Source organism: Malus sylvestris, chromosome 16 (genome assembly GCF_916048215.2).
Source record: "Malus sylvestris chromosome 16, drMalSylv7.2, whole genome shotgun sequence".
Lineage (NCBI taxonomy): Eukaryota > Viridiplantae > Streptophyta > Magnoliopsida > Rosales > Rosaceae > Malus > Malus sylvestris.
Window position 1 is genome coordinate 23,109,948 of NC_062275.1, and position 17,828 is coordinate 23,127,775.

A 17,828-nucleotide genomic window follows, 5' to 3' on the forward strand; every position below is an offset into this window, starting at 1 on the left:
TTGAGAGGAATCGTGAACTGGCTGATACCAATATTAGAACCCTTACTCTACTTCTTCACAATTGTATAGTAATTTCTCATATTAACCAATCCACAATTACAACATAACCACCTAATTATTACATCAGTTTCCTTATATAGAAACTTCCTTAGCTTACTCACTAAACTACCTTCCAACAACTACTAACAAACTAACCATATCAGCTAATAATTTGCCATCTTGACCGTCCATTTGGCATATTGCAATGATGCCACTTGGCATCCTAATAGCTAGAATATGAGCCCCTTTTAGGGTTTTTTAGCCTGTTATATCATGTTTAGATGTAAATTAATTGAAAGGAATAATTATTTGTCATGGCACGATTGATGCTCATATTTTTGTTGGCTTTGGTATGGTTGTTAGTATACTTCACGTAAACGACTTAACTTTTGTTGTGTAAAAGTTAAATATTTTATACTTTAAATGCATGTTCGTTGTGTTCACTAAGACTTTTCCTTCATCAGCTTTGGTAAATGATTTCAAAGACCTTGGCGGAGGAAGCTGCTTGGAAGTTTGCAATAGTTACAATAAATCCAGGATTGGTGATTAATCATTTCTCACAGCCAACTCTGAACACAAGCATGGAGCCTGTTCTGAAACTTGTAAATGGAACTCATGAGCAAGTATCTATAAAGTTTCATTACTCATTAATATATTACATGATTTTGTCAAGTAATCACTCTTACAGGAGAACCTATTTTGAGGGGCAGGATCCATCATGATTAAAAGCTTAGGATTTGGATGGTGGATAATTGTTAAGCTTTAGACGGAGAGACCAAAGCTCTTCGGCCAAAACGAATATGAAAAATCCAGACTACATAAGGGTTACATATTTTTAAAATCATTGGTGCAACTAGAGCATAGTGGGTTGATCAATTTACAAAAAATACATGAATCAAGTAGCAACTATGACACTTGTTTGGCTTGTCCGTACATCGTAGTAGGTTGGTACTGATGAAAAGAATTGAAACCCAAATACTCATCTTCTGAACTCTAAAAAATTGAAATCAAACGAACAAAAAATTCATAAATCGAGTTATAACTTAGTTCGAGGATTTTCCATCAATTAAAAAACTTGTTTTTATCTATACGAACTATTAGGGTTTTAGCCGGAATGAACGTAGGATAAACAAGGAGTGATGGTAGGGTTTAATTATAGTGTGTGGGTTTATTGATAAATTTGAGTTTCATTATTAATTTTATTTTGTACTTAATAGTGATTATGCAATAGGATAAAAAAGACAATTAACATTTAAAATTTAAGTTAGGTGTAGAAAGAGGTTACATGAGTTTAAAATAAAATTTCCCAAATCTAAAACATGTAAATATCATACGTCTGCAAATAACGCTATTCTCTATTTAAATTAGACCATGTGGTGAAAAGAAAGGGAAATTTAGATAACTAGCCATATTTGTACCATGAAATGATTTTTTGCCTCCTTTTTCAATTCTTACAAATTTAACTAGAAATCAAGGTAAAAACCCTAAATTTCCCCATGCCTTCTCCCTTTTCTCTTCCTCATCTCAACCCCACCTTCCTCACCCCTCTCCTCTCCCAAATGCACCACCACCATCGCCGCACCCATTACGACTGACGCCACCACCATATCTTGCTCTGTTATTCAATTTGAAAATCATTCAAGTGTAATTTTCATTTCAATTACTCCCTATGCATATGTGGGTGTGGCCGTGTGAGCATGTGCATGTTCCGTTTATTACACTTGCATTTTAATGGTAGAATGTTGAGTTCAATTTTGATGGTGGCATCATCGTCGTAGTTCGTATGGCGATGCTCGTGGTGGTGCATTTGAGAGAAAGAGAGGGTGGGATGAGGTGAGATAGGGCTATGTTGCACTGGTGGGAGTCAAAGTGAGAGGGGGAAAGGGGGGGGGGGAATTTAGAATTTTTGCATGGACTTTTGGTTAAAATTGTTACAAATGCAAAATATGGCTAATTATCAAAATTTCCCAAAAAGAAACCACAATAGTAAGATGAAACTTTTCTAGTATCATCTAATCAATTCAGTCTAACTAGTCTAATCCAGGACTAATATCAAAAGCATGAAAGTTAATCAGGAAATACTTTTGAAATGATTCATTCACAGAAAATTTAAGCGTGTCTCCTCGACAAGCGCCTTGCCTTTGTCTAGTTTAGTTGTGCTTGCACTTGTAAAATACATTTAGTACTTTTAAAACCAAATTCACAAAACAAGTTCAAATTAGCAAAAATGGAGTGCACCATGGGTCTAGAATCTTAGGGTAGGCCTTAGGTCCCCACACATGCCGCCGTACAGACGGTCATGCGCCGCCACGTGTCCTCTGGTCGCCGATGGATGCGCCGTCATCGTCACTGCGTCGGCAGATAAGCCGGCGGTAACTGCGCCATCCTATATAATCACCGTTGTAGGTGGCCTTGCATCGGGGACGTGTGTGTGATTTGAGGGGCTTCAGGCTTTTGTGTGTGTGATCTGAGGGGCACCAGGCGTGTGTGTGTGACATGAGGGTATCCGTCGTTGGTGCATTGGTGCACTCGTTAGGGATGGCAGATGTCTTCTAGTAGAATTGTCTCCTGACATTTTCATCTACTTTATGGGGGTTGTTAAGTAAAGTGTTGTCTCTAATGTATATGAACAGATATCCAGAGACAAACTGCGAACAAGAAATTGAGGATATAAAACGTGAAATTAGGCCTGGGAATATTAAACCTAATACTTCCCTTAATAGATTCTCAGATGATCTTGATCAGCAGAAGCACAACATTGGGATTGTAGACGAAAAGGTTCTGTTGGCTGTTCGGGCATATGATCTGGTTCATTGAGTGCCATCTTGCCCTATACATATGGTTACTGTTGTTTGAGTGGATATTTAATGTTGGGCTTAATGACAGTGGAGACCCAAGAACACAAAAAGTAAAGGGAGAATTGGGCTCGAACAAGTTGACAGCCCAGGAGGAATTAAAAATCATTTCTTAGCCAGGAATAGGCAATAAGCCTATGCAAGAAGTGACACTCAGAAGGGCAGCTCACCCCCAACAAAAAGTACTTTTCAAGGGCATGGATATGTAAGTAAATGGTGACTCATCATGTTTTGAAAGCCATCACTAAAAGGCAAGGTTTGGGTAGTCAGGTTAAAAAGTCTATAAAAGCAACAAGGGACACCAAAGATAAGGACACTTAACCAATCAATCAAAAGACATCCCACTTTGCTCTCAGACAAGCAAGAAACCAGAAAGCTTTAGTTTATCTAGACGCTGTTCTCTTAGCCATAGATTCACCATAGAAAGACATCTTTTGTCAAGATTTAGAAGTTCTACTACTTTTCCCCAATGCTATAGTATCGAATCCCTTTAGTAAAATTTGTTTTACCTTTCATTCTCGAAAGATTACAACCCTTGTAAAACACAAAGAGAAGTGGGTGGCTGCAAGAAGATGAACCTTGCCTAACAAGGTTATAATCTTGCCTAAGTTTCTTTTATTTGTATTTATGTAAAGTAGATCTGTTCTTTAATGCATTTCGTTCAAAGTTCTTTAATAACAAGGATTTTTACGTAAGGTTATACTCATTTCAACTACTTTTCATTCAAAGTTTTATTTTGATGATTAATCGGGTTAGACTAATTAACCTTGCTTCTTTAATTTTAACTGTAATCAAAGAAACAGTTGGAAGTAGGGGTGGGTTCGGTTTAAATCAGTTCGGTTTTTTGCCAAAACCGAAACCAAACCGAAATTTCGGTTCAGTTCGGTTCGGTTCAATTTTTTTTTCGGTTTTTTTTCGGTTCGGTTTCGGTTTTTTTTTTAATTTTTTTTCAAAAAATGAAAAACATTGAAATTTTAAATTTTAACATATCCAACACAATCATAACATAAACATTCTAACTAGAATCAAAGACAATGAAAATAAACATTTAAAGTTGAACTAAAATCATCAATCAAGTCTTCCAAAGTCCAAACTAACAACCTCACAACACAAAAATCACACAAAAATTGTACAAATGAATTAGAAAAGTTAAATTGTATGATGTTGTTCAAAGATCAAGTTTGTTTGCTTGTAACTGCATGTTGACAACTTAATTAGTAAAGGTAATACGTGGGTGGATTTATTTAATGTGTGTTGGATTCTTTTCCATCACAAATTACCCAAGTAATCTACCCGAAATAAATGTTTATGGATTATGTTACATGTTATATGAGAGTAGATTTGGAAAAGAAAGCTGGCGCAGAAGTAGACAGTGCTATGAAGATGGATGTAGGTACTTCGGGAAGAGGTTTGGTTCCGGAACCTTATATGGGGGAGAAATAATAGGTTAGGGTTTAGAGTTTTTATAGGCCTTTTTTTAATATTTTGAGCTTAAAGTTTGGCAACACATTGGGTTTAGCACATTTTAACTTACAAATTGGGTTTAGAAAATAATACCCAAAACAAATAATTAAATAAAAAAAATTAATTTAATTAATTCGGTTCCGTTCGGTTTCTAGATCACTAAAAACGAACCGAACCAAAAGAATTCGGTTCGGTTCGGTTTTTTCAATTCGGTTCGATTTTTTTGTTCGGTTCGGTTTTTTCGATTTTCGGTTTTTTGAACCCACCCCTAGTTGGAAGGGCCCTGAACTCCCTTTATCTGGACATATAATATTATGAGTAAAAGACCTTGTTTACAAGGCAAGAAAAAGAACCTAATACAGACTTAACCTATCTGTAACAATCCAGTAAGATCAAGAAGTCTAAATAACTTGTGGCGCAAGTGATCAACCCAGTTAATAACCAAAAAGAACAATCTGTTATATGTAGATAACATTGGCATGCTCAGATCCATATTAGTTTTGATTGTGAGCCTCAAGGCCTAATAAAAAGCCCACAAAGGCACCATTCAAACTAATAGCAAACTCATATTGCAACACACTAAGCAGCAAAATCTTGCCCGACAGGTAAAACCCTGGGGAGTTGTGTGAAGGACAGATCTAGTTAGAAGTTTTGGCACGCCCAGTGGGACCCATTTTGTGATATTGTATGCCAAGATGAAGGAAGGATCAAACGTTTAAGTGGAAAATGGAATTTGGGCAACTTCTTTGTCCAATAGAAGCATGCAAGATAGATCACTCAGAAGAGTTTCCTTCACTACACAACCCCACAATCCTAGAGAGCCTAACTTCTTGGGAGAAGTCGGGTGGAAAGGTCACCAATGAAGATTTGCAAGCCACCATGGTACAAGTACTGAGGAGTTGGAGAAGAGCTCTCTGAAGGTTAGCAGGTTATGTTCCTTAACAGGAACTTTACAAAGAAAGTTGGAGTTAAAGTACTCCACATTGAATGATGGTTACACAAGGGAAAGAATCATAAAGGCACGCCCAGAAAAGGAACCAGTAATTCCTTTATTCCCCTTACTTGATGAAAAGAAGAACAAGGGGAAAAGGAAAGAAGAGGCTGAAACCAGTCAGTGAGAAGAAAAAGAGTTTTAAGAAACAGGCTTACCCGATCTTTTTTCGCCACCACTAGATGCTAAAAGGTAGGTTGGGTAGGAAGGGATAAAGGTTGGTACGTCTAACTCAATAGGAGAAACAAGCGAAAATGGCTTATCCATAGCTGGGGGCAAGCCTCTTCCTTATAGGCTACCATTATTGGCTAATAAGGGAGGAAAAGAAGCTAGATGGAAACAGCCAGACCCACAAAGAGAAGCTTTCTCGGGCATTGATCATAGCCCGAAGTGGGGGATTTCTTATCCCCCACACAATAATATGTCTAACCATTAACTCAGGAATGAATTGGCAGAATTGAGAAGGATGGTGGTACAAAATGCTCAATCACAAGCCCGCTCGATGTTTAGGATGACATATTAGAAGCCTTATCTTGAGTAGATCGATGAGCAAAATAATTTTCCTCTCAATTTCAAGATGCCTACTTTCCCAACTTTTAGTGGGTAAGATTGCAATTTGTCTAGAGATCACATCTTCAAGTTGTCAAATTACTATGTGGCATTTGAGGGCAACCCGAACAACAAACTAAGACTATTTGGAAACTCACTGGTAGGCTTGGCTTCCTAATGGTACTCTCTGTTACCCCCTAATTCCATTGCCAACTGGGGGCAGATGGAGATGGCCTTTCATGAGCAATTTTATAAGGTGGAACCCGAAATGACCATTACTGATCTGGTGGAAGTGAAGCAATATGAACATGAGTCTAAAAAGGATTTTATGATGAGGTTCAGGAAGACCAAGATGAGATGCCAGTTCCTAATCAACCATACTCAACTCATAGCTATCGCCCAGAAGGCTCTAAAACTACCCATGAGGAAGAAGTTCTATGAAGTACAGTTCAACGAGCTTCAAGAACTTGTGATTAAGGCCACTAAGTATGAGAAGCTGTTGGTAGAGGAGTAGCAAGTGGAACACTCGTCCAAAGTGCCCCCGTTTTATAAAAGCAAGGTGCCAATACATCAGCTAGAGTTTAAAGGCCTAGAGGCGGGAGAAAATGATAACAACTTTGGAGAAAGGATATAGTTGTGTGTTGCAGAGATGACCATTCTTTTCAAGCCTTTGATGGTGAAGGGATTGGTTCAACCTATCAAAGATCAAAAAGATCGTGATGAACAATAGAGGCTTTGTACCCATGAAGCCTCCAAAGTATTAGTCATATTCCTTTGACTTAACCAAGGCCGCAGACATCTACGAGGAACTGGTGAGTGCTCGAGTAATCTTGCCTGACAGCACCAAGAAGATGCATGCTCAAACCTGAAGAATTCAAAAGGAAGAAGTATTGCAAACTCGACTATACCTTCAACCACTCCATTGTGAAGTGTGCACAATTCAAAGATTGGATCCAAGACCTTATAGTCAAGGGAAAATTATTGTTGGAGAAACCCCAGACCGACATGATGATTGACACAGATCCATTCCTTGAAGCCCCAATCAACATGATAAATCTTAATTGGGTTGAGAGAGGAAAAGGAAAAGTTACCTTGGATGAAAAAGGAGAAAGAAAGACAATATTGTGTAGTAGATGTCAGTGTGAGTATGAGCTCGAGGTACCAGCATCAGGTTCTATCATCGATCGAGAGTTGGTCAGAATGAGAGAGATAGAAAAACAGGATGCCCATAAAAGTATTCTTTGAGCTATTGAAGCAAACAATGAGACTACTAAGAAAGTCTTCCAGAGGTTGGGAAGAGATTCAGAGCCTAAGGGTCTCTTTGAAATGTTTAGAAATTTTGAAGCTTTTGAAGAAATAGAAGATAAAGAGGCAAGGTTACCACGTTGGGTGGATGTTAAGGCTCCCCAACCAACCAACTACAACAGAATGAGACAAGGAAGGCTTGAAAGAACCATGAGCCTAATACCACCAGTTACAAAGGTAAATTCAGCTCGATTGGGCTGAAAGACGGAAGGTCTGTTCGAGAAATGGGGGCATCCATGATAAGAAGGATTCAGAGGCAACACAAATCTTATATGAACTTACTAAAAATGCCTGTTATCTCATAAGCTTTTTAAAATGTTAAGTTAGAGAAGTTTACCCAAGAAGGAGAGAGACGACTCAGTTAGAAGAGTAAGAAAGAAGTAGAGGGGGCTAATAGAAAAACTGAAGGCGTAGGGGATCATGTTCCTCAAAACCCTTATCCAGAAAAGTACAAAATATTAAGAAGAGCCCAAGAAAGCATAGTGATGATACCTACACCAGGTTGGAATCCAAAGCCCATTTGTTTTGGAACCATTTCTCATGAAAGAGTGATGCCTCCACTACCACGGAGGATATTCTCTTTGGAACTCCAAGGTAGCTGCATGATTTTAATGCCATAGGAGATAAGGAAGTGCCCAAGTTGATGTTAACCAAAAATGCTTAAGCATGGATGGATCAGTTTCTGTGTCAGATGGGCAGAAAAAGGAAGGAACGCCTGGACTTGCAACTTTCAAGTGAACATGACCTATGTACTATCAGCCATGTTTTGTGCATAACCAAATCAACCAAGCGTAATGAAGGATGATTATGTCGCATATGAGCCAATGATGGCACTTGTAAACATGGAAAAAGTTAGCAAGGAGGAATCAAGCCTGGCAGACTTACTCGATCCCACACAAAAAAAGCCCAAAAGGGTTTATTCTGACAAGATGGTGTTCAAAAAGCCAAGTTTGGCCTTAGCAAACCATCTAAAGCCCATATATATGATAGCTCATTTGGAAGGAATTCCCTTCAAAAGGGTGTTGATAGATGGAGGGGCAACAATTAATGTGCTACCACTTAAACAGATAAAGAGAATTTGTAATGGTGAAGAAGACCTTATACCTACTGATCTCACAATGTCTAGTTTTTTTTAAGCCATCACCTAAACTCATGGGATACTGCCTTTAGAGGTAAACTTAGGATCCAAGAAGATTATGTTGACATTTTTTGTGATAGATAGTAGCTCTACTTATGGGGTATTGATGGGAAGAGATTGGATACACAAGAGTCTATTTGTACCATCTACTTTGCACCAACAAGTTGATGTCTATCATGAACCCACCACTGCAAAACAAGGATTTTGGGAAATAGTGGAGGCTGAGTCACGACCATTTCTCCCCACATCTAATGTTGCTAAGGCTAATTTCTACAATCACAATGTTGAGATCCTATACTGTCTAGGTGCTAATCAGAACGACCACCCTACCAAGGTGATGGCCCAAAAGCTCTTAGAACAAGGACTTTTTCTCACTTAAGAGGAATGGGACATGCCTCATATTGTCCCTGCCTGCCAACACCAATGATGACAGACCAAAAGAGAAAAGACCAAGTAATAGCAGTCATGTCCTTAATTAAGAGATTGTTGGACAATGGGAGAGAACAAAGAAAGATCAAGGAGAACTTAACCAAAGAAATGGCAAAGTTGGGAGAAAGAACTTCAGGCACCAAAGATGACCAAGGGAGGGAAATTTTGGAAGAAAAAATGAAGGTAGCCATTCACATGGCAAAATGTATATATGACTTGGATTAGTCGGAGGAAGAGCCCGAGGCTCCAAAGTCAGTAGAATTTTTGTCTACAGAGCCCGATAAACCAGCACCCAAAGTTCAAAACCCCTTAGAAACCATTAACTTGTGAACTGAGGAGGATCCGAGGCCAATACAACTCAATGGCCTGTTGGAAGGAGGAGGTCGGGCAAAGATAGTTCATCTTTTACACGAATTCAAAGATTGTTTTGCATGGCATTACACAAAGATGCTTGGATTAGACTCTAGTTTAGTGGAGCACGGAATGCCCATTAAATAAGGGTACAAACCTGTAAAGCAAGCACTGAGGAAGATGTCGAAAGAAATAGAAAAAAAAGTCAAAGAGAAAATTGAGAGGCTAGTAAAGTTAGGCTTTATTAGGCCTGCAAAATATGTAGAGTGGTTGGCCAACATTGTACCTATACTGAAAGTTCTAACTAATGCCATTCGATGTTGTATCGATTATAGAAATATTAATGAAGTAACTCCCAAGGACAAATACAATATGCCTATGACTTACCTATCCATTGATGCAATTGTAAAACACAAAGTATTATCTTTCATGAATGGAAATGTTGGATATAATCAGATAAAAATGGCTAAAGAAGACATACATAAGACATCATTCAGGTGCCCAGGGCATGTAGAAGCTTATGAATACATTGTCATGCCTTTTGGGCTGAAAAGTGCTGGTGCTACTTACCAAAGGGCAATGAACGTTATTTTCCATGATTTGATCGGGCATAGCATGAAGGTATACATTGATGAGATCATGGTAAAATCTAGATCTGAAGATCAGTACCTAGAAGACCTCAGACAATCCTTGTTGAGAATGAGAACCCACAAGTTGAAGATGAATCCTAGAAAGTGTGCCTTTGGGGTTAAATTGGGCATCTTTTTAGGGTTCCTGGTCCACCAAAGAGGTTTGGAAGTGGACAAAAACTTGGCTAGGTTAGCAGTGTGAGAAGGCTGATAAAACATCTTTTTGGCAAATGGAATGAAGCCCACGAAGGAAGTCTCATAGCTCTTGAATGTGTTGGGGGTTGTACTCCAAGCTAGTAATAACTGAGAGGCCTCTGAACCTTCAACAGCACAGGACGAGAGGTGGACAACCAATCATGTGTAATGTCTACACACGTGCCCGATGGCCTCAAACCAAAGACCTAAGCCATATCCAGAGTGGTTGGAGTCATAGGACCCACTATGAAGTCAAAAGTGTTGGTCCCCGTGTTCCAGAAGAGAAGAGCTATTGAGAGAAGCTCATGCTTAATGGGGATGGTGATCTTAGACATCACAAGCTCACAAATGCCATTTGCCATCCATTTCTGCTTCCATATAGGCTCTAGTTCATCCACCCACTTAGACCAGGCTTCATCATTCATTAAGGGGAAACCCCTCTTGAAATTGGACCATTTTGGGGTAGAAATTCCAACCTCGATCGTATAAGGATTAGGAGTGAACCAGTTGGCAGTAGACATGTTGTTTTTCACTATAACAGGAACTTGAACAGTCCAGGCAGGCCCTAGGGAATGTACTCCTTCTTCCTCGAAGAAAATAAATTGATTAAGGCCAGCCCGAGGTCAATGAAGGCCATTGAGCCGATGACGTGGAGTGACAATTCCTTCTCCAGACTTCCATGCAGGGCTCGATTTGGGGGTTATTGTGGAATTTGAGAGAAAATAATGAAAAAGTGGCTGGAAATTAAGTCAAGAAAGGGCTGAAAAATCGAGAGATTTAGGAGCTCAGAAAGACAAGTTTGTTGAAGAAGATGGCCGAAAAGTGAAATGGATTTAATGGGCAAACAGTTAACTTCGGAAATTGTGGGTTAGTGCAAAGGCTTGTTTAAAATGTCTAATTTAGTGGCACTAATACCCAGTTTCATTATGCAATTTATTTTAATCATTATCAATATCTTGATTAGCAGGCTTGACAATGATTAAAGGGGGCACTGTTTGAGTGGATATTTAATGCTGGGCTTAGTGACAGTGGAAGCCTAAGAACACAAAAAGCAAAGGGAAAATTAGGCTCAGACAAGTCGACAGCCCAGGAGAAATTAAAAATCATTTCTTAACAATGAATATGCAATAAGCTTATGCAAGAAGTGACACTCAGAAGAGCAGCTCACCTTTAGCAAAAAGGACTTTTCGATGGCATGGATAGGTAAATAAGTGGTGACTCACCATGTTCTGGAGGCCATCACCAAAAGGCAAGGCTTGGACAGTTGAGCCAAAAAGTCTATAAACACAGCATGGGACACCAAAGACAATGACACTTAACCAATCAATCAAAAGACATCTCACTTTACTCTCAGACAAGCAAGAAACCAGAAAGCTTTAGTTTGTCTAGACTTTGTTCTCTTAGCCATAAATTCACCATAGAAAGACATCTTTTGTCAAGATTTAGAAGCTCTGCTACTTTTCCCCAACTTTGTAGTATCGAATCCCTTTAGTAAAAGGCGTTTTACCTTTCATTCTCCAAAGATTACAACCCTTGTAAAACACAAAGAGAAGTGGCTGCAAGAGGATGAACCTTGCCTTACAGCTTGACAATGAACATTCAGGTTGGTGTTTTGAGCTAAGTCGTTAAAAACGGTCATCCGATAATCAGCCATTGAGCTGCAGATGGATAATGAGAGCAGAAAAAGGAAAAAGACTGCTAAGGTGATTCATGTTGATAGGTTTCAGAACTTTGATGGAGATGCTTAATCAGATGGTTATTGATATGTTTTCATGCTTTAGTTTCCTTTAAATAGAAAAGCTGGGTGAGATAAACCAATTAAGATGGTAACTGTTTTGTGTTGGACTTCCCTCAATAAGTGGAGGTATTTGGACTTCCAAGGCTTCGTTCATGCATTGACATAGGTTGATTAGAGTTTATTCATGCATTTTGACGACGAAAAAAAAAAAAAGAGTTTATTTATGCATTATGATTAATTCCAGGGTATGGTTTAATGCTTGTAGGTATTGTATTGGTTGGTGTTTTCATGCATGGTATTTTTTTATGTAATGGTACACGGTAATGGTGGTGTAATATCATTATCTTACTAGTACTACATTTACGGTTTAGTGGTAATTTTCTTAATGGTGGTTTAATTATCATTATTTTACCAGTACAACGGTTATGGTATAGTGGTAATTTTTTTCACTTGCATGTGAGAGATTTCAAATTAAACTTACATAGATGATGAGAACATATTATTTTGTTAAATTTTTTAAGGAATTTTTTTTGTGTGGCCCTTCATCATCGGTTCATTTGTTTAACCGTACAATAAATGATAAGGTTGCGGTCCAATTGCCACTGTTTACCAAACTATGTGATGTCATGTTTTAAACTTCCGGTGAGCCTATGTAAGGAACTGGAGTCTGCTATTGCAAAGTTTTGGTGGCGGGGAAGTAAGGACAAAAATGGCATGCATTGGATCTCTTAGGAGAAAATTAAAAGAAGGAAGAAGATGGGAGGGCTTGGGTTTAGGGACTTATTGTCTTTTAACCTAGCTTATTTAGTGAAGATTGGGTGGCGACTATTGCATAATCCTAGTACGTTGTTAGGACAAATTCTTAAAGCAAAATATTTCCCGGATCGGTCATTTATGGAGGCTAAGCTGGGTAGAAGGTCTTTATAGGGGTGGAAGGGCATCATTCAGGGGCGGAGGATACTGGAGAGAGGTATGAGATGCCGGTGATGGTGAGGGAGTTGATTGATTCAAAGGTGGGGGCTTGGAAAGTAGACTTGATTCGGCAGTGTTTTGAGGAGGAAGAGGGCAATCTTATTCTTGGTTTACCAATAAGTTTAGCGGGGTGTAAGGATAGAGTCATATGGCACTATTCTAGAAACGGGGATTATACCATTCGTACAAGGTATAGAGTTGCCATGGAGATGCAGGAAAATGGGGAACTCGGTAGGAAAGGGACGGGGGGTAGTAGTCGGCGGGACGTGGTTGACCGTTATTGGCAAGATGTTTGGAGGTTGGTAGTGCCAAATAAAATGAAGTTTTTTATTTGGCGTTGTTGCAACAAATCCTTAGCAGTGCGGGTTAATCTTCTCCGACGACGGATGTGAGTAGATAGTTCATGTGTTATGTGTGGAGCAGCGGAGGAGACGGAGCAACATTTGTTTTTTGAATGCGAGTTTAGCCACGTGTTCTGGTACTATTACTCTTTGCAACTAGACATGAAGTCTATCATGGGGCAGGATTTTTGTGAGTCTTGGCAGGGGTTATGTGCTCGATTACGTGACGAAGATAGACAAGAAAAGCTTTCGCAGGAGTGTGTTTTTATTATGAGGAGAATTTGGAAGAGTCGAAATGAGATGGTGTTTAAAGGAGTGTTGACTAATCCCAAGGAGGGGTTAATTTGGTGAGGCATCAACTTATTGAATTCAGAGCATGCCATAATTCTAAAAAGCAAGTTGTTGTCCGTTGTAAGGATGGTGATAGAGCTATCTTTGCTAGACAATCAGTTTGATGGAGGTGGCCTAATTATGGTGTGCTTAAGATTAATTGTGATGGTTCTTGGTATGGGAAGACACTCAAAGGAGGATATGGGTGGGTTATGAGGGACTTTGCCGGATTGCTGCAAGCGGTAGGTGGGGAAGGAGGCCTATTTTTCAATAATGCGGCGATGGCAGAAGCTGCTGCAATTCGTGTAGTGTTAATGGTATGTATTGAGATGGGTTGTTATGAAGTGGAGATTGAGTTTGACTCTCAAGTGATAATTAGTATGCTTAATGGGGAGTATGTGGTAGATGTAAAGTTGTGAATGACAATGAATGATGTGTTGGATTACTTGTGTTGTAAGCCACTTGTTTATTGAGTTGTTAACAACATAAGTAATCTGATAGTCCTAGTAAAATAAGGATTATGGAGTCTTAACCTTCGCAATTGACCTCAAAGAAATCTAATAGGTTTCTCTACAAAGATATAGAATCATGGTAGGACTCAATCACTTAAGTGTTAGGGTTTGATTTTTGTAGCTGTTAATAGGCCGGCTAATAAGGAACCCCAATGGTATATAAATACTAGGTTAAGTCCCTACTTCCATACGTTGAATTCCTTAGAATACTAAAACCTATTCATATAGTAGAGGGATATTTTGGAGTATTGGAAGGAGAAGGCAACCTTGTGAACTCATCTTTTGTCATCCAAAAGAACCACGCCTTTCGTATTCTACAGATAAGTTCAATATATTTAGTTCATCTCTATTTTATATTGATTTGATATGTTCGTGATCCTAATGTCTTATTGTTGTGATTTCAAAATATGTCTTACAGTAGATGCTACTTTGGAGTGTTTTATCCATGATATTGGTCATGTGGCGTCTCAATTAGAAGGGGTGAGGTTTGTGTTTGTCAAGCGGAATGGAAATGCCGCTGCTCATGTTGTAGCCTCATATGTTGCCTCAAATGGAGGTGCTTTCTGTTGAGATAATTTGGTCCGGAGTTTTTATCTAATATTCTTGTTGAAGATGTAAACGTTTCTATTAGAATTTAATAAGAGTTATCATTTGACAAAAAAAGATAAAATTTTGCCACTGTTTAGAAACAGAAATCTTCCATCCTTTTGAATGCGCGACTGCCTCTTACTGAGAGCAACAAATTTGGATCCACTGCAGACGTTACAATCAGGGTCGGCCCTGAGGGAAGCCCAATTAGGCACCCGCCTAGGGCCCCCACTTTGAAGGGGCCCTCAAAATTTTTTTATCATGTGAATAACATATAAAAAAGTAAGAGATAACATAATTCATTTGTTGGCGTAGTGGAAATGTTCGGCTTTCTTTTTCTTTGGGGTGTTGAGTTCAAAACACGGAGATGCCTTTTTTAGTCATTAATTTTTTCTTGGTTTTCAAATTTATTGCCAATTCATCTGTTCAACTCCTAATTCATCTCTCCAAATGCATATAAAGTTATAAAACTCAAGTCCCTTTGCAGTATTTTTTTCTTTCAACTTCCCAATCTCTCCATTGCTATCGAATTTTTAAACCAACTATCACATTGTCTTGAAGATTGTACTTTAAGGTAATCAAAACTTTGAATCTATATTTTTCTTTTCAATAATTTTTTATTCAATGGATTGTTTTAGTATTCGATTCGTTAGTGTGATTTTGATTTTATGAAAAAAACACAAGAGAAACAATTGGCGTTGTTGAATTTATTATACTCATCAATCAAGTTTTATTGTTCTTTACTCCCTTGATCATCAAGTTTTATCGTTCTTCACTCTCAATCTTAGACTCTTGACTACAAACATTTAGTATATTTGCGTCTAAAAACATGAGCCGTGTAATATTTGTGTATTTATCTTTTTTTATATTAATTTTTAATGATATTGGATGTGGAAATAGAATTTTTATGTATTTAGCAAATTCTTTTTTATACATATCAATGTACAAAGAACCGGAAGTTAGAGAATTTTAGGGCCCCATTTCGAAAACTCGTCTAGAGCCCCCAAATTCTCAGAACCGACCCTGGTTACAATTAGGAATTACTTTGAAGATTTGAACTGTTAGAAATGTCAGAGGTGATGAAGCATCTGCATCCATCACTCTTCGTCAATCTCGAAACTACGTTATGGCGCTGCAGTACGAATGAGGGGGTTGTGGTTTTTTTCTTGGATTTGGATTGAATATAATGATCTCATATGCTTACGGAAAGCTTATTTGACATGGTTTTTGTTTTTCATGATATATTTAAGAATTATTATGCAATTCGACCTGATTTGTATATCTGGTTTGGTTTGTTATTGATCCCCAATTTCTGTTTTGTTCAGTTGTTTAGGGTTTTGGTGTGGGTGTGCGTTGATGAACCTTATGCATGCATAGGTTCCCTAAACCTCCTAGCTATTGGGTTATTGTATTGAAGTAGGTTCATTGGACAATATGTCAAAATAGACATTCATTTATATTCGATTTATAGAACTTGCGAACCTAAGACTGTGGAATGTACCAAAGTAGTGTACTAACTAAACTTTTTGCTGTATAATTTCAGAAACAAAAGAGATGGAAACTATGCTTAACTCGACACCAATTTGAACCACAATTGAGTTTTGTTGTATAATTTGGAACATATAATAGGATAAATAATTACTCAAAAACCTAAGAAAGAAAGAAAAAGAAATTGTGTCGCCTCATGCAATATAAGATGGGGTGTGATATCCACACACCCCATTTTACTTCTCACACACCCTTCTAATTTTCGGCCGTCGGATCGGATGAATTGAAGAAGATCAACGGATAGAAATTAACAAGGGTGTGTGAGAAGTAATTTGGGGTGTGTGGATAGCACACCCCTATAAGATTATACAAATAATGACAAAAAAAAATAAAAAATAAAAAAATAAAAACTAAATAAGAAAATGAAAAATCAAATGTACTATAACGTAACTGGTATCAATATAATAAAAATCTTTTGACAGTCATCCCATTAATGCATATATTTGAACACCTAAAAATAGACTAATGGTATAAAAGGCATTAAAAAAAATTATTGCAAATAACGAACTTTAAAATTATGTTGACTCATCATTACACAAAAGGAAACATCTTTTTGAGAGGCAAGGTTATCTTGACCCAATCAGATGATCATCTTTATTTCTCGAACTTAATTTCTCAGTCCGGCCACGTAAATTGCAACTCCAACCTCTTATTTATGGCTTTCAATGGAGACATACAAGCTGTCCTATTACCCAATTATGAAACTAATGTTAGTGGCTAATCCCATATTTTCTTGTAGAGTGCATATAAGTTATAGGATAATGCTTGTGTCCCCATTTACATTGCGAAGTCATCCATATGCATAAGACAGGTGGTCAATCATTGCCAATTGGTTTTTAAACGACCCAACTTCAAAAATATAAACAGACCCGTTGAAATGCATTGTGAGATAGCCTAAAGAATTATATATGGATGTCCACAACATAGAAAGCACAATTGAGTAATAAGGAACATAAAAGGTTTTGGCCGAATGATTTTTTAGATCCCAGCACAAATATATGTGATGACCTTCTCAAAAGAAATCATTAACATCATGTAACATGGATAAGTAACAAAATAACAAAATTAGAAGATCATCTTTATTTCTCAACTTAATTTATTTCTCAATGTGGCCATGTAAACTGCAACTCCAACCTCCTATGCGCCTCGATGAAGAGATACAAGCCGTCCTGTTTTACACGCCAAGCGCACCAGTTTCTAGCACATCTAGTTGCATCTCTTTTAGCATCAAAGATGTCGAAATGTCCCTTTACGCTAGCCCAACTCATGTCACAAGATAACACAGGAGTTGTGTTAATGTTGATGGTCCAGCTGAAGTCTTGCAAAAATAGGATCGAGTGAGTGCTCGGATCTACACCTGCAGCTTGACAATGAACATTCAGGTTGGTGTTTTGAGCCAAGTCGTTAAAAACGGTCACCCGGTAATCAGCCATTGAGCTGCAGATGGGCAGCGAGAGCAGAAGAAGGAAAAAGCCTGTCACGTTGTTCATCTCGGTTATACTGTTGCAGAACCCTAGCTTGATAAAGATGCTTGATCAGATGGTTATTGAAATGATTCGATGCATAGTCCTCTTTAAATAGAGTAGCTTTGTTAAAGAAACCAATGAAGTGTGAACGTCCCTTATTAAGTGGAAGCCTTTGGACTTTCAAGGCTTCATTCATGCATTGGAGTTTATTCATGCATTATGATTACTTTCATGATACGGTTTGATGCTTGTGGTTATTGCGTGTTGGCCATTGTATTCATGCATGGCATTGATCTGTGCATTTGTACATGGTACTGGTGAGTGAATGGTTTAATTATCATACTCTGGAGGTTTACACAGGTGGCTATAAAAGGATATGCTTTGGCAA

At 38.2% G+C, this 17,828-nt stretch overlaps 1 pseudogene; it reads left to right on the plus strand.

The window, feature by feature from the left end:
* Window positions 1–512: 512 nt before the first annotated feature.
* The window catches only part of LOC126609217 (PHD finger protein ING1-like), an 81,944-nt pseudogene continuing 64,628 nt past the window's right edge, over window positions 513–17,828 (plus strand).